Raw genomic sequence first — 26,133 nt, 5'->3', positions numbered from 1 at the left:
ATACATGACGTCACCCGGTGACATTTATTTCATAGCTGGAAGTTCGTGCCCTGCGACACCCTTCACCCGTTTTGCCCACCCCTCACCCCCGACCTGGGGCAGGCACCAGTCTGCTCTCTGTGGCAGTGAGCTTGCTTGCTTGTATTTTAGATTCCCCACAGAACCCACGTCGAGACTTTTGTCTGTGTATTTTTATAGAGCTGGATTCTTCCTCTGTACAGTTTTGTACTTTACATTTTCACTTCTTATTACATAGTAAACACTTTTGTACGTTTCTGAACGCTGAAGCCTTTTCTGTGGTTCCACGGTTGTGAGAAGCCCACGTCTCGCCCCTCAGCCTGGAGCTTTTCTCCCTACAGCATGCGCTGCTTCTCCACCAGTCAGACCGGGAGCCCCACAGGGACCCCGCCCACCCCACCCGCCCCCCAGCATCCGGGACGGCTGGGAATGACCTGACAGAGGCCTCCAGGAGCTGTGTGGGGTGGCGGGGTGGGCACAGTCTTCTGGGCAGAGCTCTGGGGCTGTTTCCAGGATGTTTCTTCTTCCATGTGGGCCGCCGGCATCTGAGAAGCCCGGCAGCCTGGAAAATGAGAGTAGGTCCCGGAGACGTGGCTCTGCATTTGTCTGTGTTTGTAGAGGGCAGAAGGAGAGGCAGAGTGGGTGTCTGCGTCAGGCCCCCAACATGGGTGTGTAGCACAGACCTCGAGGGGAGTATTTCTTGCCTCATCTCATACTCGAGAGCCCCTTCTTTGCTCCCTCTGTGTCCCAAGCTCCCATGAGCTAGTGTCCTTCCTCAGAGTTGCAGCCAGCATCACCCCGTCACCAGCTCCCTGTCCCTAGGGAGGTCGTCACCCAGAGAGTGGCTCCAGGCTTTTGATCCTGGTCTGCACAGATTTGCCTGCCTGACTTGGGACTTGGTGGGAAGCAGGCCATTGGAGATGACTGATCCTGCTTTCAGGCTTCTTGTCACCCTCCCATGAGATGGGGCTGTGGGATAGAGGTGGGGATTTTGGACTATGTGACCTTGAAGTCCTTTCTGGGTGGGGGAGCCTCTGAGTTGCCCTGTTTATACTTTTCTAGATGGTTCTTGGGGTTTGGGAACAACTCCTAGGGCTTACAGAATGTGGTGGGCCCTATTTGCTGTCTTTATCCCATCTCACTGTCCCTTGAGGCAGGTGGTGCGAGTGGGAATTCCAGGAAGAAACCCAGAGTGTGTGTGGGGAAAACTGCATTCCTGGAAACTCTTCTTATTGATGCCGTGTCTTTTGAAAAATAGTTGTGAGTTCTCAGAAAGGACTAGATTTTAGGGCCTGTGTGACCCCCCACCCCCAGCCTTGTCCCACCCTTCCTTCCACCACATTCCAGCTATACTGGCTGCCTTTAAGTTCCAAGACCTCAGGCACCCACTCTCTCTATTCTCCCCACCTCCTCTGCTAACTCTTACTAAGTCTCAGCTTACGTCTCAACCCTCCAAACCTACCAGGCACCTCTGTCACTATCTGTCATCACACTATATGCTTTTCCTTCATAATATTTATCACAGCTTGTCTTTGTGTATTTACTTTAGTGTTTTGTTTTATTTCACATTTGTCTTCTCTACAAAGCTTCATGGAGGCAGTTTCCATAACTTATTTGTTCAATCCTTTAGCCCAGTGCCTGCCATATGGTGGGCATTCAATACATAGATCTATTGGACGGATAGATGAATGGGTGGTTGGATGGGTGGATGGGTGGATGGATGAATGGGTGGATGGATGGATGGATGAATGGGTGGATGGGTGGTTGGATGGGTGGATGGGTGGATGGATGGATGGGTGGATGGATGGATGGGTGGATGGATGGATGGGTGGTTGGATGGGTGGATGGGTGGATGGATGGATGGGTGGATGGATGGATGGGTGGATGGATGGGTAGATGGGTGAATGGTTGGATAGAGGGATGGGTGAATGGATAGATGGTTGGATGGATACGTGCATGGATAGGAATATGGACTCCTTTTGGGGCATTCCATGAAAATTAAGCTAAGAATCCCAAAATGTCCCTAGGCCCATCCTATATTAACCAACTATATTCTGACTCTTTTGTCACAAGTACAGAAAAAAGCCAAAGCAGGTTGAGAAAAAAGGGAACTTATTGTGAGGGTATAGGAATGTCTCACAGGGAGAAGCAGGCTCAGGTAGAAACTGGAACAGGGAATGGGAAAGCCATCCAGACTCTCTCTCCAGCTTGCACCCCTCTGCACATTGCATTGTTTTCTCTTGGCAACTGGCTTGGTTCTGTTCTCAGTCCGTGTGGCGGGACACTGGTACCCTGAGTCCTGAGTTTACATGTTATCAGGTCAGCCACATGAAGAGGTGACTGGCACGCCCTTGAATCCAATCCCAGATTCCTGGGGAAGACAATCTAGAGTCATCTGCTGGGGGGACCGGGGTCACACATTTGGACTGCCGGGGCACACCCTTGGATGTGTGTGTGCGGGTACTTCCCAGAGAAAGGGATTGTTGTATCTGCCACACCAGTTTTCCTTAGCCTACCCTGTGGATCTTGTTTCCAGTTTTGGCAAACGTTCTTATATCCCATTTGATGCCTGTCTGGTCCTATGCTTGTTAGGTCCGAGGCCTAGAAGCCTGTGCTGATTGTAAGGCTCTCCGCTCAGCTGCAAGCCCGGAAAACCTGCCCATCTGGAGCTATGAGTACAGGGCAGCGGGGCTCACCTGCGGAGCTGAGATCAGCCCTGCGAGGCTCGCCTGGTTTTGGGGAGCGGATGGTAGCCATAGCTGTAGTGCCCCCCCCGCCCCCGGAAAAGTTTCACAGGTTTTCCCAAGTGAGATGCTCCTGGGCTACATCAGACACCCACCATGGAACAAGAAGCAGCCAGCGCCTGGGCTCTTCAGATGAGCCCGGCTCTTCTCCCTCATCTAGTTCTGCAAGAGGCAGTGTGCTGCCATTTCAGACTAGAAATTTTCTCCGTGAAAAGAAGGAAACCTCTTTATGCACTTTTGCGATGCAGAGTCTAATTTAGGTTTCAATAAGGGAAGGGACCATTATATCACCCTACTTCAGTGCTTCCTGTCATTATGTTATATTTTTAAAAATACTTTCATCGGGGGCCCTATATACACTTACAATCTCTCTGCATTTATTTTCTTTTAAGAACACATATAATAAAACTCAAAGTTAATAGCATGAAAATAATTTCTACAATAACAGTTGTAGCAAATCTTAGACTTGCCAGGGTGAAGGTGGCTAGACAGAGCGAGGCAATTACGTCTATTATTAGCAGTGCGCGCGAAGGATTGATGTACAGTGGGCTGCGTGTAAGCAGAAGCCTTCAGACGTGAACTACATTTTAATAGTGAAATTCTCATAGATTATAACTCCCTTCATTAACATTTTCACACATCGCTGACTAACAAATGAGGAGAGAGGCCTTCTGCACGCTCAGATTTATCATGCTCCGGGTGCTCTCTGCACCTCTGTGTATGGGCAGAAGCTTCATCTTCTAACCTCTGACTGCGGGAGGATTAACCCTTCCTGGGCTGACGTGTTTCCTTCAGGGATGGGAGAACATTCTGGAAACACAGGCTTGCACTTTCACACTCCGAAGGGGTTGGGCCTGGGAACAGCCCTGCTGGGACTTTCTCTGCATCCCGCCTGGAAGCACGTGCGGGTGGCTGTCTGAGGGTGGAGGGTCTGAGGGGAACGGGCTTCACGGCCACAGATCACCTCTCAGTAGAGAAGCTCTGCTCAGGTGCTTGAGTCGCCAGGTGGGGTGTGCTTTCAGCATAAGGGGATGGGCGATGGGAAGTGTAGATGTCCTCTTAGCAAGGGGAGTAGAGTGGCCTTCTGTCCCCAGCAGAGGCAGAGGACACAGGCCAAGGTGTGACAGGGAGTGCAAGGAGGGCTCACTGGGCAGAGCAGATCCCAGTGAGAGGGAAGTGGACCCTTTGGTCAGGGTCAGGGTGCACAGTCTAGTCCTGGGAGAGGCTGAGTGTTTACGAAGGACGTGGATACCACCATGCCTGCCCTGGGGGGTGTTTATGATCTAAGGAGAGAGAATGTGGAGGAAGGGATAGTGTTCCTAGGTCATTCACCAACAATCCTCCGTGGGACCATATAAACCGAGAGTGGGTGCGGGGGCATGCTGAGAAGGGCTGTCTGTGGTCACCCCATGAATCGGGAGGCTTCCTGGAAGAGTCCGTAGGTACAGTGGTCCCGGGAACGTGGTTCCTGGTGCATTGTTGGTACCTGGCCCCAAGTGGGTTGGAAGAATGCTAGGGATGAGAATTAATGCAAAGAGAACAGCTCGCAGCTGTCAGAGCACTGGGGCAGAGTTTGCAGCCCAGCTTCCCATGGAAATACCCCTGCTGCTTTCTTTTGGGACACAAGCCCTTTGGTGTCTGCGGTGCCAATCTTTGTAAACTGGCTCTTGGGCAGATTTTGCAATTTGATTGGGCCCGTAATGGCATCTGAGACCCCTAGGGTCAATTCCCTCCAGTGTTCTTTTGTGTGTCTCTTGGGGTGAGTATTTTGATAAACTTTTCAGAGATGATCTGACCCAGACATTCTTGGTCTGCACGTTATCATCCCCTGGGGGAATTTTAGAAAACTACTGGTCCCAGGGCCCATCCTCAGAGCCTTCATTTTAAATGATCTGGGGAGGGGCTCAGGCTCCCTAGATGGTTCTAATGTGCAACCCAGATTGCGGACCCAGAGACGATTCAGGCAGGTGACCTGGCCTTCAGCTGATTTAGCTGGAAGAACATAGGTCCTATCAGAACAAACAAGCTGTGGACACAAGGCCATCTGTCTATAAAACTCCTCACTCTTCCTTTCTCTCCTTTGGTAACCTACAGATATTCATTACTGTTGGTGCAATGCAGGGTGCACAGGACCAAATCCTCTAGGTCATTATGAAAAAGGGCCACCTTGCCCTGGGTGCCAGGAATCCAGGTGCCCCTCTTCCCTGTCACTCTTTCCTTTCCTCTCATGCTCAGCCTGTGCCACGTGGCGCCCACCCCAGCCTCGTGGTCCCTGGGTGAGCATCATCTGCCGCAGGAGCTGGCTTCTGTAAGCTTTGACCTCCCCCGTAACTCGGTGGGCTCAGCCGGCTCAGTCTGACTCCAGCACTGCACCATCAGCAGGGGCTGCTCTGCCTCCCATTCCTCTTCCCTGGGAACATTATCCCTTAACTAAAATCAATAGGCCCAAGACATGCTTGGAATCTGGAAGCTAATCGCTCACAAGCTCCAGTTCCCTGTCAGGGCTCTCCTAGCGGCCGTCCTGGGCTGTGCAGTCCGGGGGAGGTGGGACTGAGTACTGGCCAGGGGCTTGGAGGCCCTGCGGGGAGAAGGGCCGGGGTGCTCTGCAAGCTGGTGCTGGGTGTCCTTTCTTGAACGGGGCTCCATCCTGCATCCTGGCACCCCATCAAGTGTTAAGGAGCACAGGAGCCAAACGTAATGAAAACTCAGCCTCATTTTGCATAATCAGGCGCTACTGAAATGATCCTTTCAGTGCTGCATGTTGCAAATTAACAATCTGACTTATATACAATAAAAACCCGAGTATTGTACCAAGCACTGCTTCTTAGGTGGTGGATACACAGATGGAAATTCATTTAATGAACTACAAGTCCCCGAATGGATCCTCAACTTCTTGTAATTACCCTGGAAAAAACCCCAGTAGAAACTGAAAAAAGCTTTTTGTATTCCTCCACTCCTGCTTTGTGGCAGCCAGCATTCTCCATCTTTAAGGTGGCCTTGTAGGAAAGGAGTATCTTTACATGAGAGTTCTCTGGTAGGGTATGGGCCATAGGCAAGTGAGCCGACTCTATCCCCCCACTCCAGATTCAGAGAACAGCATGGTTTTCAAAGACCTTGGTGCTGAGCAAAATGCGACTTAAATGGTCTTATGAAGAGTTTAACCCACAACCCTGGTGTCAGCCCGTGAATAATCTGGCTGGCTGCCCGAGGGATCGGGGAGACCTGGTCTTTGAAGCACTTAGCTGAGAGGCTCTGCCCATCCTAGGCGGGGACTCAAACCTCATCCTGGTAGTTTTCCTTGAAAGATGTTATCTCAGTGTGGGAGGCTGTCAGGAGTGTTCCACTGGGCCAGAAGCTGCTTCCCTGGCTAAGGTGAGAGGGGCAGAGGGACAGAGGGACAGAGGGATGGAGCCCAAGACCACCATCTTCCCACCTCCCGCAGTCAGGGCCGGGTGCAGGGGAGCCGCTTCCGTGGCAGGGGCTAGGAGTGGACGTGGCATCCGCCAGGAGTGCCACACTCGATGAGTATCGGAACCTGTTCCATATTTATTATGGGCAACAATTTGACTAACGGAGAATTTAGATTAATAACATTCAGGCCGGAGAAGTAATTTCCTTTGAGAAAGCGATTTACATGCACTCTGCCAGAAAGAGCCGTCACTGCTCTCTTGTCGTGTCAGCTCAAATAATGAAGTTGAAAATAACACGGGAGGTTAATAGGTCCAGCTTATCTCCTTAGAACTGAAAAGCAAGATTTACAGTGTGGAGGCTGTTTTGCATATTTCCACTGGGAATTGAAAGGTTTTCTCCCCAAACAAGATTTATGAGAACCCGTGGTTCAAGGTATCTGCACTGTTATTGCTCCTAAGTGAGGCTGTAAACCTCTTCATTTCGGTGGGTGCCCTCTGGCTTTAAAAAGAGCATCACACTGGCCCCGGGCCCCGGGGGGGGCCACTCTGGTGCCACTGTGGGCTTTCCTCTGAGAGCAGAACCATCTGCTTGGGACTCTGGACGTCCACGTCATTTATTTGCAAAGAGGTTTAAACATTTAAAAAACGTGTTTTGTCATCGTTTGGTGGCCGGCCCTGGTCTTGAGGAACACGGGGGAACAGAGCTGCCTGGAGGCAGAGGAGGGTGGAGACAGCCGCGGTAGGGGTCCTGGACTCCAGGCAGGAAGTGAACGGAGAGGGCCGGCCAGCTCTCTGTGGGCTCCCTGCAACCAGCTTTCCTGGAAGTCCTACCCCACCACTTCTGGTAACATCTCATTGGCCACCTCTCTCTGCAGGGAACGCTGGGAGCAGTCATCTTTTTGCTCCTCACTTTCCTGCCTCTGGTAAAATCAGGCCGTGCTATTTAGGAAGAAGGGGAGAACGGATATTGGTCGGCTACCAACGGTGTTTAGCACAAATGCTTAGTGCATTTATTCTTAATCTTTCTTGTTTGCTGTTAAATGCATTCTAATGATAAAATTCCCCTTAAATACTGCTTACACTGTATCTCACAATTGTTTTGCTTTTTCCCCAATGCTGTGTTAGGAAAAATTTCAAGCAAAAGGAAAAGTTCTAACAATTGTAGCTAACATCCTCATCTCTGCCTCTTGGACATTTTGCTATATTTGCTGGATCACGTATCCAAATTCATGTGCCTATTCATCAGTCCATCTTAGTTTTTGGTGACTTTCATAGTAAATTGCATATTGCAGAATGCATATTGTTTACTTACTTTTTAAGGGAAAATTTATATATGTGAAATGCACAATTTTAAGAGTACCATGTGCTAAGTTTTGACAAATGCGCACACCCACGTAATCCAAATTCCTATTAAGATACAGACATTGTAGTCACCCCACAATGTTCCTTTTTGCCTCCTTTTAGTCAACGCACCCCTCCCACTGGCCACCACTGTTGGGATTTTTCTCACCATAGATTGTTCCTGCCGGTTGTAGAACTTCCCATAAATGAATTCATATAATATGTACTCTTTTGGGTAAGGCTTCCTTCCCTTGTTGTGTTTTGAGATTCATCTGTTGTTGCAAGTATCAGTGGTTTTTTTCCCTTTCTATTGATGAGCAGTGTTCTATTGTATGAATGTACCCAAGTTTGTTTATCCATTTGTTAATGGACATCTGGTGTGTTTCCAGTTTTTGGCTGTTATGAATAAAATTCCTGTGAATATTTTGTACAAATCTTTTTTGGGGATGTGTGTTTTTATATCTCTGGAATAAATGCCTAGGAGAGAATTGTTGGGTGCTATTTTTGTCTCTTAAGAGAAACAGACAGATTTTTTTCCTAAAGTGATCACACCATTTCACATTTCTGCCAACAATGTATGATGATTCCAGTTTCTTCACATACTCACCAACATTTAATGTTGTCAGTCTTTTTAATTTTAGCCACTCTAGTGGGTATGTAGTGGATTTTCCTGTGGTTTTAATTTACATTTCCCTGATGACTAATGGTATTTTTTCATGTGCTTATTGATCATTCATGTATCTTCCCTGATGAAATGTCTGTTCTAGCCTTTTCCCCATTAAAAAATTTGGATTTCCTTTTTATTATTGGCTCCGAGAAGTACTTTGTGTAGTCTGAATACAAGTCCTTCCCAGCTATATGTTTTGAAAATATTTTCTCCTAGGGCATAGCCTGCTGGTTCATTTTTACAATGGCATCTTTTTGGGAGCAGAAGTTTTAAATTTTGCTGAAGTTTAATTTATGACTTTTTCCCCTTCTATGGTTATTGCTCTTCCTGTCCTAAGTAGCCTTTGGCTACCACCTTGTCATGAAGATATTCTCCTGTTTCCTTCTGGAAGCTTTATAGTTTTAGCTTTTAAATGTAGGTCTGCTTTCCATCTTAAATTAATTTTTGTGTATGGTGTAAGGCAGGAGATAATACTTACTAATTTCCACAATGATGTCCTGTTGTGTCAGCACCATTGTTAAAAAGACTTTCCTTCCCTCATTGGATTGCTTTGGTACCTTTGCCTAAAATTAATTCGCCATATAAGAATGGATCTAATCTGTCTCTCCTATGTTAGCACCTCACTGTCTTGATTGCTGTAGCTTTTTAAAAATTCTATTTTTTAAATTAGTTTCAGAGGTAGAATTTAGTGATTCACCAGTTGCATAGAATACGTAGTGCTCATTACATCAAGTGCCCTCCTTAGTGCCCATCACCCAGTTATCCCTTCCTTCTACCCACCTCCCCTCCAGCAACCCTTGGTTTATTTCCTAGAATTCGGAGTCTTTTATGGTTTGCCTCCCTCTCAATTTTCATTTTATTGTATTTTTCTTTTCCTTCCCCTATGTTCATCTGTTTTGTTTCTTAAATTCCACATATGAGTGTAGTCATACGTTATTTATGTTTCTCTGAACTTATTTCACTTAGCAGAATACCCTCTAGTTCCATCCATGTTGTTGCAAATGCCAAGATTTCATTCTTTTCGATGGCTGAGTAATATTCCATTATAGCTCTATATCTCTATATCTATATCTATCTATCTATCTATCTATCTATCTATCTATCTATCTATCTATCTATCTATCTATCTATCTTTTCCATCCATACCACATCTTCTTTATCCATTCACCTGTCGTGGACATCTGGGCTCTTTCCATAGTTCGGCTATTGTGGACATTGTTGCTATAAACACTGGGGTGCATGTGCCCCTTTGAGTCAGTATGTTTGTATCCTTTGGATACATACCTATTAGTGCAATTCTTGGGTCTTAGCTCTATTTTTAACTTTTTGAGGGACATCCATACTGTGTTCCAGGGTGGCTATACCAGCTTGCATTCCCACCAACAGTGCAGCAGTGTTCCCCTTTCTGTACATCCTCGCCAACATCTGTTGTTTCCTGACTTGTTAATTTTAGCCATTCTGACTGGAATAAGGTGGTATGTCGTTGTGTTTTTGATTTGTATTTCCCTGATGCTGAGTGATGTTGAGCATTTTTCATGTGTCTGTTGGTCATTTGTATGTCTTCTTTGGAGAAATGTCTGCTCATGTCTTCTGTCCATTTCTTGATTGGAATTTTTTGGTTTTTGAATGTTGAGTTTGATAAGTTATTTGTAGATTCTGGATACTAGCCCTTTGTCTGCAAAGACATTTGCAAATATCTTCTCCCACTCCATAGGTTGCCTTTTCGTTTTGTTGACTGTTTCCTTTGTTGTTCCTAAAGCTTTTTACCTTGATGAAATCCCAATAGTTCATTTTTGCTTTTGTTTCTCTTGCCTTTGGAGTTGTGTCTAGCAAGAAGTTGCTGTGGCCGAGGTCAAAGAGGTTGCTGCCTGTGTTCTCCTCTAGGATTTTGATGGATTCCTGTCTCACATTTAGGTCTTTCATCCATTTTGAGTTTATTTTTGTGTATGGTGTAAGAAAGCAGCCCAGTTGTATTCTTCTGCACGTGGCTGTCCATTTTCCCCAACACCATTTGTTGAAGAGACTGTCTTTTTTCCGTTGAATATTCTTTCCTGCTTTGTTGAAGATTAGTTGACCATAGAGTTGAGGGTCCATTTCTGGGTTCTCTCCTCCGTTCCACTGATCTATGTGTCTGCTTTTGTGCCAGTCCTCCAAAAGTATTCTTTTTCAAAATAGCTTTGGCTCTTCTGCTTGCTTTGCATTTTCCATTTAAATTGTAGAATCAGCTTGTCAATCTCTACCAAAAAAAAAAAAAAAAAAAAAAACTTCAGGTATTGTAAGTGGAATGGTGTTAAAGATATGGATCAATTTGGAGACAATTGCCATCTTTAAAATATTGAATCTTCCAATCCACAAACATGGAATATCTCTTCATTTAGGTCTTCTTTAATTTTCCCTCTGTTATGTTTTATGGCTTTTAGTGTAGAGGTTTTTATACATAATTTGTTAAATTTATTCCTAGGTATTTTATGGTTTTTGGACACTATTGTTAAAATCTCCAATTAAGATAAGAAATTTATTAGTTTCTTTCTTTCTGCCAGTTTTGCTTCTTGTTTTTTAAGCCCTGTTATTGAACATATTCATATTTATGATTGTAGTGTCTCCCAGATTAATTACCCCACTTATCATTATGGAATGTTTCTATTTTTGGTAACACTCTTTATCTCAAAGACTACTTTACAATACCCACTTCAACTTTCTTATGCTGATGGTTTACATGATATTTCTTTATTCATGTATTTCTTTCTTTCACTTTATATTTAAAGTATGCTTCTTATAGACAACATACACAACTGTCTTGATTTTTAGTCCATTCTGACAATCTCTGCTTTTTAATTGGTGGATTTAGTCTAGTTATGTTTAATGTAATTATGAATATGGTTGGATTTATGCCTACCATGTTGATATTTGATTTTTTTCACTGTTTTTTTATTGCTCTTTGGGTTAATTAAATATTTTAAAAGAATTTCATTTTAATGTCTCTATTGGCTTTTTAGCTTTGCTCTTTTTACATGTTTTACGTTTTTTGGTGGTTGCACTAGGGAATATAATATATATTCTGAACTTTTTATTGTCTACTTACAGTTAGTATTTGTACTGCTTCATGTAAGTTATAAGAATCTTGCAATTATGTAGTTTAATGTACTTCTACTTCTTCATGCTATACTGGTTATATGCGTTATATCTACGCATGCTGTATAAGCCTCTATAATGCATTTTTTCTTTTTGTTTCGAACAGTCATATGTAACTTAGGAAAATTAGAGAATAAAATGATATCTTTTTATAGTCATCCACATTTCTGAGGATCTTCATTCCTTTCTGAAATGAGAGTTACCGTTTGTATCACTTCCTTTCAGCCTGAAGAAACTCATTTAGCTTTTTTTCATAGAGAATACTTTCTGGTGATGAATTTTCTTATATTTTATTTTTCTCAATATGCCTTTATTTGCCTTCATTATTGGTGGATCTTTTCATTGTGTATAGAATTCTTGGCTGACAGTTTTTCTTTTTAGCATATTAACGTTGATGTTCTCCTCTCTTCTGGTCTATTGCTTTTGATAAGGAGTTTTTCAGCATTTATTTATTTACCTCCTTTATGTAATGTGTTGTTTGTATCTGGCTGCCTTCAGGATTTTTCTTAATTTTTAGTGTTACTCACTTCGACTGTGATGTGCCTAGGTATTTTTGACTATGTTTTGTTTATTTTGTATGGGGTTTGCTGAGCTTCTTGAATATGAAAATCTACATTTTTCAATATTTGGGAAAATGTTGTGTATTATTTCTTCAAATATTTTTTTTCTGCCCTTTTCATAGTCTCTTTTTCTCCTCGGACTCCAATTATATGTATATTTGACCTTGCATTATTTTCCCACCAAATACTGATGCTTATTCACTTTTTCAAAAAAATTTGTTTTTCAGATAGAACAGGATTTATCACCCCAGAATGACTGACATTTTGGGCCAGATCATTATCTGTTGCCTGTGGGAAGGGTTCCCTCTGCATTGTAGGACATTTAGCAGCATCCCTCACCACCACCACTAGATGCCAGTGGCATAGCCTCCCATTTGTGACAACCAAAAATATCTCCACACATTTCTAAATGTTCCTTGGGGGGCAAAAATCATCTCCAGTTGAGAATTAGTGAGATAAGTAAATGGAAATTATCCAGTTTTCGGGTTCACTAACTCTTTCTTCTGTTATCTCCAATTCAGTGAATACATTTTTTTTTCAGTGAATACATTTTGATATTTTATTTTTCAGTTACAGAAATTTCATTTGGCTCTTTTTTTTTTTGTAGTTTTTACCTTTCTACTGAGTTAACCCATTTGTTTCTTCATTGCAAATGTATTTTCCTTTCCTCACTTGAGCACAAATAGCTCCTTTACAATCTTTGTCTTCTAATTTCAATAGTGTCTTAAAATGTAGGTCTTACTATTATTCTGGTATGGTGAGATGAACAAATTGGAGGATGACTGCTATTGAAAATATAATTTGTCACTTATAGTTCTCAAGAGGAAGGCACACAGCATGCCATAGTGGGCCAAACAGGGAAGCACAGGGCTGTTTAGGAGGCAGAGGGAATGAGGAGAAAATGTAGACAAGAACTTTTATTGTGGTTTTTGAGAGCAGGACAAGGCAAGGCAGGGCACACAGGGATAGGATTAGCTAGTTTGGATAATTTCAGTGGGCTCTGGGGTGTAGGGGCTGTCCCTAGTTGTCTGGTAGCTGGGGCTGGGGTGATTGGGCATGGGGATTGTGGTCTGTATAGAAGAGGCTTGTGAGAGCCCAACAAGAGATGATTGGGATATGGGCTTCAGGTTGGCTTGCATATGAAAGGTGTGCTCCTTGTCAAAGTTGTTGTCTCTGTCTAGGAGTGAGCTAGCCCTAGGAGGGGCAGTTTCTCCCAATGTCACAAGGCCCCAAGATGTCAAAGCATCAGAATAAAAAGAATTGCTTAATACAAACTTTTGTCATCTGAGAGTTAGTCCCCACCCCACCGATTACCTTTTCTCTTGAGTCTGGGTCCCATTTTCCTGCTTGTCTTTTTTTGTAATTTGGAATTATATTCTGGATCTTGTGGATGGTATGTTGGAGGGACTGCAGATTCTGCTATGTTTTTCTGAATAACAGTGAGCTTTTGTTTTAGCACACGTTGCCAAATTCAGACTCTAAACCAACTCTGCTGCATTGGGCAGCAGCAGAAATCTCTGCCCAGGTCTTACAGTATTAGTGGGCTGCTAAGAGTCAGCTCCATGCACATGTAATTCCGGGACCAGCCAGACATTTGGGCAGAATTTATACACCAAATTTGGAACTCTTGCTTTGTAGTTTTCTCCTTTCTGGGATTTCCTTCTTCATTTTCCAGCTACTGTGGTCCCCTTCACTCTGTCCTCTGATTCTACAACCAGTAATAAATCTGCAGGTTTCTATCTGAATATTAGCTGCTCCATGACATTGACAGGGCTCTGCCTTAGGCAAAATCTATAAAAAACAAAAATGCTCAGAAGCTTACTCAGTGCCATCATCTTCTTCCAGGTGTCCAAATCTCTCCCTTTCTACCTGATTTTGGTCTCTCTCTTGTGTCTTCAGATTAAAAATATATATATTTTAAATGTGGGGGGTTGGTCCAGTATGAGCTACTCCTCCATTATTGGAAGTGGAATTCCTTGTATCCCATAAAATTTGACATACTGTGATTTTACTAGGTGTTCCAAGTATTTTAAATTTCCCCTATGATTTTTCCTTTAACAAGGATCAATACAATGTTTCTTAGTTCCCAGATATTTGGATTTGCAATCAATCCTTTTGTTATTATTTTAAAATTTTATTATGTTACAGTCTCAAACACAGTTTGTATGGTGTTGATTCTTTGGCCTTTACTAAATCTTCCTTTACGGCCTAGTGCATGTTTAATTTTTGTGAATGATCTATGTGTGCTCAAAAAGGACGTGTATTCTCTATTCAGTGAGTTCTCCATATATTTATTAGTTCAACCTTAATAAATCTCTTTATCTTTTTATTTTGCTTTTTGTGTATCTGAGCCATCAATTTCTGAGAGGGGCGTGTTAAAACCTCCAACCAAATCTCTTGATTTATTTCTTTCCTTTTGTGGCTCTGGCAGTTGTTAGTCTGCATTTTTTTTTTTTTTGAGGCCAGATTCTTAGGTGTGTATCTTCTCGTGATCATTATATCTTCTTGAGTTATTGTGCCTTTCAGAAGCAGCTACTATTCCTCTATCTCTCTTCTCTATCCTTTGGCGCTCTGTGTATCTTCAGTGTGAGGTGTTTACATCTCATCTCTCTTTAATTTGGGGAGATTCTTGGTTATTAGTTCTTTATTAGTTTCCCCCTCCATTTATGTCTGTCTCTGTCCTTCTGAGGCTCCTAGAATATGGGTGTTGGCAGGTCTACTTCTGTTCGCCATATTTCCTTTCACTTATTTATCTAAAAAATATTTCCCAGCTTTGTATCCTTTCTTGGTGCTTCCCAGGAACATTTCCCGACGTGGTCTTCCAGTTCACAAAATTATTCTTCAGCTACATGTTGAATGTTTTATTTTAGGAAAAGAATATGATAACCTTGAACCTCTGACCACCTTTATCCCCTCATTTGAGTCAAGAGGGAGGTGTACATTCTTGGCCCCACCCCCGTTTCTCCCATGCATCTCATGTGCCCTTGCCCCCACTGTCTGCTCCTTATTGGCAGTTGCCAGAGGAGCTCCGACTCCTAGGGCCCCTTCCCAGTGATACCCATCCTCACCATCTTGTTCAGAATCCACTCCCATCCTCTCCACCTACCACCACTTACTTTACACTGCATTTTATTTCTTTATCTTACTTATTTTCTGTCTCTCCGGCCAAATGTAAGGGCCAGGAAGGAGCACCTTTTGGTTTGCTTTGTGCTCTCATGTTTCCCCAGCATCCAGTGCAGTGCCTGGCATGGAGTGGATGGTCAGTAAATATTTGCTAAGTGAACCAATGATTACACCGTATTCTTTTTTTATCTTTTTTTTTTTTTAAAGATTTTATTTACTTATTTGTCAGAGAGAGAGAGCACAAGCAGGGGAAGTAACAGGCAGAGGGAGAAGCAGCCTCCCCACTGAGCAGGGAGCCCAATGTAGGACTTGATCCCAGGACCCTGGGATCATGACCTGAGCCGAATGCAGGCGCTTAGCCAACTGAGCCATCCTGGTATCCCTACACTGTATTCTTTATTTCGATGATGATGATGATGATGATGATGATGATGATTATTTTGTGAGAGCTACCTTTTATTGGACATCTTCGTTGTTCCAGAAACAGTGCTAAGGTCTTTACATTTATGGTATTATTTCAATATTCATTTATTCATTTATTTCTGTATGTTTTTATTGTGGTAAAATATACTTAATATATAATTTATTATTTTAACCCTTTTTAAATGGACTGTTCATTGGCCTTAAATACATTCAGATTACTATGCAACCATCACCACCATCCATCCATCTCCAGACCTTCCTCATCTTCCCAAGCGGAAACTCTGTCCCCATTAAACAAAAATTTAATGTGTTTCATACCCAGTGTTTCCAGTTGGGTCTTCTTTACAACTGCCTGTTCCTACTTTATATTCCCAATTACCTTTCCTTATTTCTTTGAGGATATTTATTTGGATTCTTGTGTTTTGTCCATTAATTCTGCTTTATGGACAGATATGGGGTGTCTACCGCTTTCTCCTAGGGTGGCTGCTCTTCTGCCAAGTCTCGTTATTTTTCCCTGGGAGCTACAGCTGCCTTGATGGTGATAAGCACCTGGCAGAAAGGTTGTGCCCAGGCCCACACTTGGGCTTTTCCTGGAGAGTTTTGGAGAATGGGCAGGGGCAGGGGTGGAGAACTTGGATGTTAGTCTGGGCTTGACCAGTCCCTGATTTGAGGTGCCCTCTGCTTGCGCCCTGGTCAGCCTCTTTTCTGAGAGCTGCCATCCTTTGCCACAGACCCCTTGCTTATGAGGTGGAGTGTTTAGGGGCCACCCCAAGACCCGTTCTGCTTGTCACAGACTTCTCATCTTGGCCAGGTTCTGTCACCACAGTGGTACTAGGTGAGGGGCTGGTGTTTTTGCCCTTTGGCTGCTCTTCCTCTAGGGACAGGGCGGGAAATGACCATCCAGGGCAAGATGGAGTAGAGACATGGGCCACTGGGAAGTTTCCTTGCAGCCCTGCTCACCATGGAGCAGGCGCCTCTCCCACTTCCCAGTCCTGCAAATCCCTGCATGGGACTCTGCATCTTTCTCTTCCTGAGAACTTCTCAGTTTCTGCTTCTTGTTCAGGGGCATCTCCGAAGCATGGGGAGCCAGCAACCTGTGTCAGCTCACTTCTTGTGAGCTTCTTGTCTTTGAAAGTGCTTTGCTCTGAAGGTCACTGGGCAGAGGGTTGGCTTCACATGGCTTGCTTGGGGGGCAGTTGAAGAGGAGGAACATTGAAGACTTGAGGAGCATCTCTTGTGGGGAGTGACCCAGAGCAGGTGGGCCTGGGGGGTCACAGTCCTACTAGAGAGCAGAGGGCTGGGCAGGTGCCTGCAGGCCCTTTCCTTGGGGCCTCTGTCCATTGGGACCTGAGGTTCTGGGTTATGTGGCTTCTCTTGGCTGTGACCTTGGGTGTGTCTGACCTGTTTACTACATGAGTTTACTTTCAAATTCATTGCTTCTCTTTCCCACCTTTACCTGTTAACTTCCCCCATTCCCGTTCCTTCTTTTGCCTCATGGGCTGCCAAAGACTCCTAGTTCTCTGCTCTGTTGTGAAGTGGTGAGGCTTGTTTCAAAAAAAGAGTGTGTGGGAAGCCACAGACATGTTTTTATAGAATTCCAGTGTCTTTGGGCAGGAAGGGGCTTTGGAGGTGACAGATTTCATTGATTTCAGATGATCTTATATTTGACTCACTAATGACCCATTTCAGGGATCCAGATCCCATACCCATTGGAAAGCTCCCATACTTTCTTTTACCTGCACACTTGTTCAGTTATTTGTTGTTACATTTGTAATTTCTTTAAGTTTTAAGGTCCCGAATATTAGAGGAATAGTGTTGGCAAAAAAAAGTGACTGGAAGTTCTTAGTTATCTTGAAAGCCTCATGTCTCTGTGGCACTGCCCACCACCCTGTAACCACAGACTCTCAACCCCACAAGAATGGGATTTTGTCTTTTGTTCACTGCTGTCTCCCCCAGTGCCTGGGACAGTGCTCTCAGTGTGTGTTTGCTGAATGTACAGATGACGGAGTTAGTAACCCTACTCTGGACCCCTTCTCTTAGCTCCAAGCTGAGCTTGAACACTTTCAAAGGTGGAGAGCTTCGATTTGGCATGGTGACCTGCCTGCCATTTCTGAGTGGTATGAGTAGTTAGGAAGTTCTCATGTCTGTCAGACTTAGATTATTCCCCCTCAATATTCATTATTCCTGCTTCTGTTCTCTAAAACCATGGAGAAGACCTTGCATTCATCTTGTCTGTGACGGCCCCTCTGCTGTTGAAGAGCAGCGTGGTGGGCACCCTGGGGTGCCTCTAGCAAGCATATGTTCCCCATTCTTTCCATCTTCTTCAAAGGGCTTGATGGTGATAGTCTTCTCCGTCTTAATTATCCTCCACTGAGTGAGAGCTAGTTTTCAGTGCTGCTTGTAAATGTGGTCACCAATCCAGCACTAAACCACAGCATGGCTGCTGATCAGAGCAGAGAGTAATGGCACTGCTACTTTCCTTTCCTTGACATTTCCTTGCATGAATGCAGCCGAATGAACACCTTTCAAGTTTGCTCAGCTAAAACCCTTTTCCAACGGACTCTTTCCCTGGTCCTGGACTCTAGCCGGGAGAGGCTTTGAACATAGGTGCAGGTTCAACCCCTCAGCAAGATACGGAATAGAAAGGAGCTGGGCTGGGGCTCAGGAGACCCGCCCACACTATGGACTGGTGATCTGATGGTCATGATCCAGTGAAGCAGCCCGGCGTGAAAGTGCTTTAAAAGCCATAAAGATGTCTAAGGTCCCCTGTTATTGTGGCGTGCCTGCCTTATTCTATTGAAAATCCATTGAGGTCTGTTTGAATTGTGCTCAGCCCACCAGAATATCAGCATCCTTCTCAAAGCTGTTATTCATGGGATGTCATAAGCCCTTTCTAAGACTTTATTGAAGCCATTGATAGAAATGTCCCATGTGATAGGGCCCAGGGCAAATCCCGTGGCACACTATTGGAGGCCTCCCCCCGGGAGTGACTGGGATCTATTATTGTAGACTCCGCAAGTTTGGTTATTCAGTCAGTGATGAATTTGCCCACCTGTACTACTGTCTAGCTTGTATGGCTTCATTTTGAAGGATAACATGAGGGCCTTTGCTGGTGGCCTTGCTGAAACCCAGGGACATTGAGGCATGCAGAACCCTTGTCCTGTCACCAAGGAACATGTGATGGTTTGCCATGACTCAAACTGATGGTACTGGACCGGCTCCCGCTGCTCCCAGCTGCTTTCTGAGTGCTCCCCAAACCCACAGTCCCCAGCATTTTATCACAGAGCATGGAGCACTCAAGTCACAGCAACTTCTGGAAGGCACATGGTAAGGACCATGGTAAATGGCCAGTGATCTGCCTAACTCGGTGCTTCTCAACCTTCACATTCTTGACACTGGGGGCTGGAGAGTTCTTTGCTGTGGGGGGCTGTCCTGCACGTGGTAGGACGTTTAGCAGCGTCCCTGGCCTCTACCCGCTAGGTGACCGTAGCACTCACCTTCCGCTGTGATGATCAAACAATGTTTCTAGACATTGTCAAATACCCCTTGGGTCGTTGGCGGGGGTGGGGGGATGGGGAGTGCTCTGCTTAGAAACCATTGGTCTAACTAAAGGGGAGAGGGGCAGGAATATTTAGAACAGTGAAACCTGCTACCACCACATCTTTTGAACTTGACTTCAGAATAGGTTTGCTGTTCTAATTACATTTTGCAAAGATTAGTATTACAGTGAGTTCACATGCTTTGATTTTGTTCTGTCAGCATAGAGTAATGTCCAGAAGCATGTTTGGTGCTGGAGTGAGAGCGGGGGTCGAGGGGAACTGCATTGGGATTAATATCTGGGGCCTCAATAGCTGGTTGGGGGTGGTCCATGATGAAACAAGTGGAACCGGACTTGAGTCTTGGGGGAGGACTTTGACAGACTCTCAGATCTTGTCTGTGCCTAGTAGAGGGGCTTTGGGCCTTCATTATTGCAGTTCAGGCAGCAAAACCAAATCGAGGGGCATCTTCTAAGGTTCTTTGATTTTAAGTAATCACTCATGCAGGTAGGTTGGCGGCCAGGGGAGGCCACACAGGTACTTTGTTCAGAAGTTATTGTTTCCATTAGAAAGAGTAATAATTTTCATACACCAGTGAGAACAAGCCCATCTCACCACAGGTTGAGGAGGAGAATAATGGAGAATCTCCAGTTTTACAAAAGTGTCTCCTTTATGCCCTGGGAGGTAATAGTGGTTGAGAGAGGTGAGGCAAAGCCTGTCATTGCCTGTCCAAGAAGATATTATTCATCGTTATTATTTTTATTTTGAAAATTAACTCCCCAAAGGGGCCAGGCTGTGCTATGCCTCTCCAAGGGATGCTCCCACTTTAAAATGTAAGCTGTTTTGAGATAATCTGAGCACAAGAACACATCCAGTTACAGAAAATGATTTCCCTAGCTTTTCCTGAAATAAAAAATAGCCCAACATGCTTAGGAAATGGGAATTATGGTGGACACTACATTATTTTCTAGATGGATCACCTTATAAACTAAAGTCCCGTCATCCAGTTAATGGTGAAAAATTGTCTATTTGAAGAGAGAATAATTGCCAAGGAGCAGAGAGGCCGAGTCTGTTGTTTTCTTCAAAAAGAGGGGTCTAGCATCAATTGTATTTGGACTTCCATGTGAGGCAGCTGGGAGAGCTTGGATGGGGAAGGAGAGGGAGCTGCCCTGCACGGACTTCTGGAATTGGACCTGGGGGCTTGGCCGGTCAGCAGAACAAAGCTCAGGGGGTCCCATCCTAGTGCTAGAATGTGCTTATGATCCCACAGAGCCTTCAGAAATGTATTTGTTTGCTTTAAAATTTTCTTTTAAGTCTTTCTATTGTGACGTTAATCATATATACAAAAAAGCGTCCCAAACAAAACTGTGCAGATCAGTGGAAATGTGAAAACCATCTGTTTCAAGAATGGAACATGCCAGTGCCTCAGCAGCCTGCTCCCCTCACTACCCCATCTTCAAAAACAACCACCATCCTGACTTCTAACCCTATAATTTAGTTTTGCCTGTTTTTTCAGTTTTTTGAGTTTGAGAAGTTTAGACCTATATAGAAATTGCAAGAAGAATGTCATGAGCACCTGTCCCCCCTTCACCTACATGGACCGATAATAACCATTGCCATGTCTATTTTTTCTTACCTGAGAAATTGTTAGATGCCAACCTTGGAGCCAGGTTTTTAGGTCCTATCCAGGCGAGGTTATATTCAGGCCGGTTTTCCAGACTGTTACAGGTACTCTATTTGCCAAAACCTGACCGATGCTAAGTGCCCATTTGAAGGCTCCTGGCAAAATGAAGAGGGTGGGGGCTCCTTGGAGCCTTTGGGGGTCCAGGTTCAGTTATCTGGGAAAAATGACCAATCAACCCATCTTCTTTCTCCCCTTTTCTCCTTTCTTCTCCCTTTGAACAAATATTTTCTTTTCTTTTTAAAAAGATTTTATTTATTTATTTGAGAGAGATAGTGAGTATGAGCAGGGGGAGGGGCAAAGGGAGAGGGGGAGGGAGAAGCAGACTCCCTGCTGACCGGGGAGCCCGACGTAGGATTTGATCCCAGGACCCTGAGACCATGACCTGAGCTGAAGTCCAACACTTAACTGGCCGAACCACCCAAGTGGCCCTGAAGAAACATTTTATGAACACAGTAAGGATCTGTGCCAGGTGCTGGGGTACACTGATTGGCAAGATGGGTCTCTTGTCTTTGCCTTCATGGATCATATCTTCTGAGTGTGAGGGAAGGCCTGAGCAATATACCCATAATGACAAAGAGTGGTATACAGGAGGTTCAGGTGACGGGGAGGGGACTAACTCAGTCTAGGAGGGCCAGGGCAACTTCCTGCAGGCAGAGAACTCAAAACAGAAGGAGGAGACCCTGATGTGGACTGAATTGTGTCCCCCCAATTCACATGTTGAAGTCCTAATTGCCAGTGTATTAGGAGCTGGGCCTTTGGGAGGTGACTGGGGTTAAGTGGGGTGCTGAGGGTAGAGCCTGCACAATGGGGACTTCTAGGAAGGGTAAGGGGCTGGAGTTTACTCTTTCACCATGTGCGGACACAGAGAGAAGCAGCCACCTGCAAGTCAGAAAGAGAGCTCCACCAAACCCTGAAACCTGCTGAACCTTGAGCTTGAATTCTCCAGTGTCCAGAACTGTGAGCAAATTAATTTCTGTTGTTTAAGCCCCTTAGTCAATGGTATTTTGTTGTAGTAGCCTGAGAAGTCTAAGCCTGACAGCATCACGCAGGAAAGAAAGGAGAAAAGATGTTTCCAGTGAGGGCTACCATGAGTCCTGTGTATGCCACGTACTATGAGCCCACCTAGGTGGGCTAAGCACGCAAACGCACAAGACCATTCACAGAATCTATGCAACCAGAGCACTGGGTCTGGAGGGGCACTCCCCACGAGTAGCAGCTCTAGGAGCTGGCTGAGTAGGAGATGGTGTGGGATGGACAACGGCAGGGGATGTGATGGAGAAAGAGCTCAGGGAGGCCAGGGAGATGGAGAGGAAGAGTGGCCAGTTGGCCAGCAGCACTGGGAGAGATGGGGAGTGGGGGGCCATGCCAGTGCCATGTTTTGGGCTTAGCTAGACTTGGAGGAGCACTGGGAATTGCTTCTTAGACCAGGCCATGGTATTAGGGCTTGGGAACTCCCCAGATTTAAATCTAGTCTTGTCTTGAGCAATGGGATGTATTCTGATTCTCCTAACTCTGTTCTTAAAACCCTGGGTGGTAAGAGCTGGTGAGCAAAGAGATTTTTAAGAATGGAGTTTACTTTTCTTGGTTATAGACTAACATATGCTTATTACAGAAAATTCCAAAAGTTACAGAAAAGTAGGAAGGAGAAAGAAAAGACAGGATAGTATTTTACCAGAGTGTAGTATCAGTTTTAGAAATTCTGTTGAATGGAAGGTGGCAGGCTTTATTACTTCTATTGTTTATCTGATGGACAAAACAACAAAACCCTCTACTCCTTTCAGAATTACCCTGAGGCCAGGCATAGGAAATTGGGTTAGTGATTATAAGGAAAATGATATAGAAACTGACCCATCCCTAAAGGCAAGCTTAGGAATGTAGTCAAGGGGGATGAGATGGTGGTGGCCTCCTCCAAAGTGCTGAGCTAGATGAGGTATCCCCTGGGCTGTCACCAGTGCTGGGCACCTGCTGTGGCTGAGTTCCCGTCACCTGTCACAGAGGACTGTCTGCACCTGACATGCCTGAGCTCACCTCCACTGCCAAGGGCGGGAGTCTATCCCCAGCTGAGTCCAAGATTTATCTTTCCTTCATCTCCCACACATGTTCCATGATTTCTCCTTTAGCCTCTTTATGAAATCAAACATTGGAAACACTGTGTAATTTTTAGTTTTTTCTTTCTCCCCTGGTTGGAGGACTTATTTATTTACAGTCGGTCTCCGACTTCCAGTGGTTTGACTTCTAAGGATTCGACTTGACGACAGTACGAAAGTGATACACATTCAGTAGAAACTGTACTTTGAAGTTTGAAATTTTTTCTTCTTTTTTTATTTTTTATTTACTTTTTGAAATTTTAAGTAGGCTCCATGCCCAATGCAAGGCTCAGATTCATGACCCTGAGATTAAGAGTCACATGCTCTACTGACTAAGCCAGCCAGGTGCCCCTTTTCCTTTTTTATTTTTATTTGTAATTTTTTTTTTTTAAGATTGAATTTTGATCTCTTCCTGGGCTAGCGATACGCCTTGCAATCCTCTCTCGTTATGCTTCCGGGTGGCAGCAGCTAGCCCCAGTGACCACAAGGGTGAGGGACCCACACGCTGGCAGTGACTGCTCGGTGCTTTCAGCAGAGCATTCAGTGTGTTACACGGGATAGTCAGCGCTGTTATAACATAGGCTGCGTGTTTCTGAATCACTACAGGTGATTCTGCCCAACTGTAGGCTGGTGTAGGTGTTTGGAGCACCTTTAAGGGAGGCCAGGCTAAGCCATGATGATCAGTAGTTTAGGTGTATTAAATGCATTTTCAACTGACAGTATTTTCAAATGTATCATGGGTTTATTAGGCTGTAACCCTGTTGTAAGTCAAGGAAGATCCTTACTTTGGTTTATATCCTGTTCACTTCCAGGAAGGATTTGTGATGGCTTATAATAAAATTTGCTTTTCCAACAAGGCTGCCAGATAGAAGTAAAAAATTAAAAAACCCATATTCATAACATTGTTGTAATAGGCTTCACATTTAGCTACAAGTGCCTGGTAGTCAGGGATAGGAGGGAAAGCTGCTACTGGGGTGCCTGATTATTTGTTTGGAGGGAAAAGACCAACTCTGAGATGAGGGCTACTCTGTCACTAAACCCTTCAAGGAGCTGATCACATGGGATGTTACTCGAGGGGCATGACTCAGGAGAAAGGCCCACACTGTTCCAGTAGGTTAGAGGCCCTGTGCTTAGGGCAGGTGACAGCAGGTGACAGCAGGTGACAGGCTTAGACATGTTGAGCGCTTCCATACTTATTCCAGTTTGAGGCCTAACAGAAGAGGACTCGAGAAATGAGGGTCCCAAATGGGGACCCCTGAGTGGCCACAGCCAGTGCCAGAACCTGCTGGCCGAGCTGATGCAGCTTCCCGTCTAGTTGGGAAGACGGAACATCACTCCTGGGGCCTCCCCTTGTCTCTAGCCTCCCAAGGGTATTCCCACTTCCCACTGGAAATAGTTCAGACTGCTTAGGACTCCCTCCATGGTCCTAAAGGTCTCAGTTTACCTTCCGGTGTTGAGCTCCAGCCCGCCTCCTCCCACCCCCTCCTCCAGACCTCCGGCTGCTTCACGCGGTCCTGCTGCCCAGGCTCCTCTGCCTGCTGTTGAGTGAGGCCTCTTCTCGAAGGCCTGCCTCTTGGGGACGCCAGCATTCTGCCCCTTACAGCAGCGATCCCACCTGCCCTACAGTGCTCTGTGATCATCCACGGACCCTCCTTCCATGGTTACAAACTCCGTGAAGGGAGACAGACCCGTGGCTCATTCCATTTGCTATCCACCCCCAAGGTCTTTTTGCACAGGATAAGTACTTAATGATTGTGAATTGAATTCACTTAGAAAACACCTAGAGTTTGTAAGAGCTGGAAAACAGCATCTTGCACAATTAGCATACACAGGCCTGAGTGCGGGCAGGCGCCTGGAGCGACAGAAGGCAGGCCTGGGGTGGGCGCCCTCCCAATTTAGGAGCAAGATGGGAGAGACTTGAAAGGGAAGCCCCGCAGCCCTGCCTCCATTAGGCAGTGGGATTTGGAATGGTGGGGTGCGGTGGGGGCTTGATTTTGTGGCCAGTGCTGTCTGGGGCACTCTGCAGGGGTAGAGGGAAGTGGAAAGGGAGCCAACCTCTTAAGGAACCTGAATTCCTGTCTGGGGCCTCATATTTACTCCCGTGAGATTCTCCTAGAAGCACACGTGGGCGTACGAGTGTGGGGCGAGTGAGGCAGAGGAACCGTGTGTGCAGAAGGAGAGGAGGCAGAGAACGCTGAGCAGTGGCCGTCAGCAGAGGTTCCCACCTCTGTGCGCCTGATGGTGACGGGAGTGTCACGGGGACAGAGGCAGACGCAGGGCTGCGCGCACAGCACGTGGCGCATCAGAGCGGTGTGGCTTGTTGGTTCCTTGTTTTCATCGACGTGAGCAGGCTACCAGGTGGGAGAAGCTGGACAGGCCAGCCAGGAGCTTGGCTCTGTGTGGGGCAGGAGATGTGCTAGTGTTGCCCGGAAGCTTCTTGGAGAAGGGAGGAGCCGGGTCTGGGGGCTGGGCCTCGAGCACCTCCGCAGAGGACCCTGACCGACCCGGGGAGCACATTCTCACCCCGTACCTGTGCCAGATTGGTAGGACTTTTCCAAGTTGATGGCTTCAAGTCTCCACTGTTTAAATTTCCTAAGACATCGGGACCCCTCGTGAGTGGCTCTAAAGAAATTGGATTGCTAATAAATGCAAACTAAAATATTCATTTAAGAAGATTATTTCATATTATTAGGTAGAATTAACTCTCTGCTCTGTAATGGTAGAATCCATAACTATCTGAGCTATTTAGTGAATGAAATATTTAACCTGATCTGTATGCTTTAAGTGACCTAAGGATAAATGTTATGGTTTCGTGCTGGAGAAAAAAACCAAGGGAAACAGATGCTTCTGGCCTCCTGCCAACCTTCCTGTCTCCCAAGGTGAGACACCCTTGGGAGGCTCTGGCACTTTCTGCCCCTCCCCGTGGGTCAGCAGGGGCTCTCATCCACTGGCCCCTGGCAAGGGAGCCCAGGGGCGTGGCCCCTTCACGTGCTTCTGCCTTTTTCCCAGTGGTGACAGTTCGTGGGTGGCAGAGGAACGAGGAAGCCGGAGGGTTACTTTTAGCTGCGTGACCTTGCTTGAGGTCAGTCACATTCCTGACCAAGTCTCAGCCTCCCCATCCACAATGGGGCCATGGTGATCGCTGGATACAGTTCCAGCCTGCAGAGTGCAGCACAGGTGGGGTGGCCCTCTGAATTCTGTGTCCGGGGCACTTGGGTCTCTGGGCAGGGCCCAGAGCTCCAGGGGACTCTCCAGGCCGCTCAGTTTCTATTGCCTTTTTTTCTGGGCTGGCTTCACTCTTTCCCATTCCTTTTCCCTTTTTTCCTGCTTTACCCCCATCTCCTTTAGCCCTGGGCCTGTTCCCAGCCCAAGGGAGGGGGCTTGGCCAGGACTGGCTGAGGGAACTTT

At 45.6% G+C, this 26,133-nt stretch overlaps 1 protein-coding gene across 6 annotated transcripts in view; it reads left to right on the top strand.

Annotated features, from left to right (window-relative positions):
* The window catches only part of CAMTA1 (calmodulin binding transcription activator 1), a 681,426-nt gene that overhangs the window by 14,241 nt on the left and 641,052 nt on the right, over positions 1–26,133 (top strand). The gene's annotated exons all lie outside the window — the stretch shown is intronic.

The sequence above is a fragment of the Ursus americanus genome, chromosome 33 (genome assembly GCF_024610735.1).
Source record: "Ursus americanus isolate L20-20 chromosome 33, mUrsAme1.1.p, whole genome shotgun sequence".
In the NCBI taxonomy this organism is placed as follows: domain Eukaryota; kingdom Metazoa; phylum Chordata; class Mammalia; order Carnivora; family Ursidae; genus Ursus; species Ursus americanus.
This window is presented reverse-complemented; position numbering and strand designations above follow the sequence as displayed.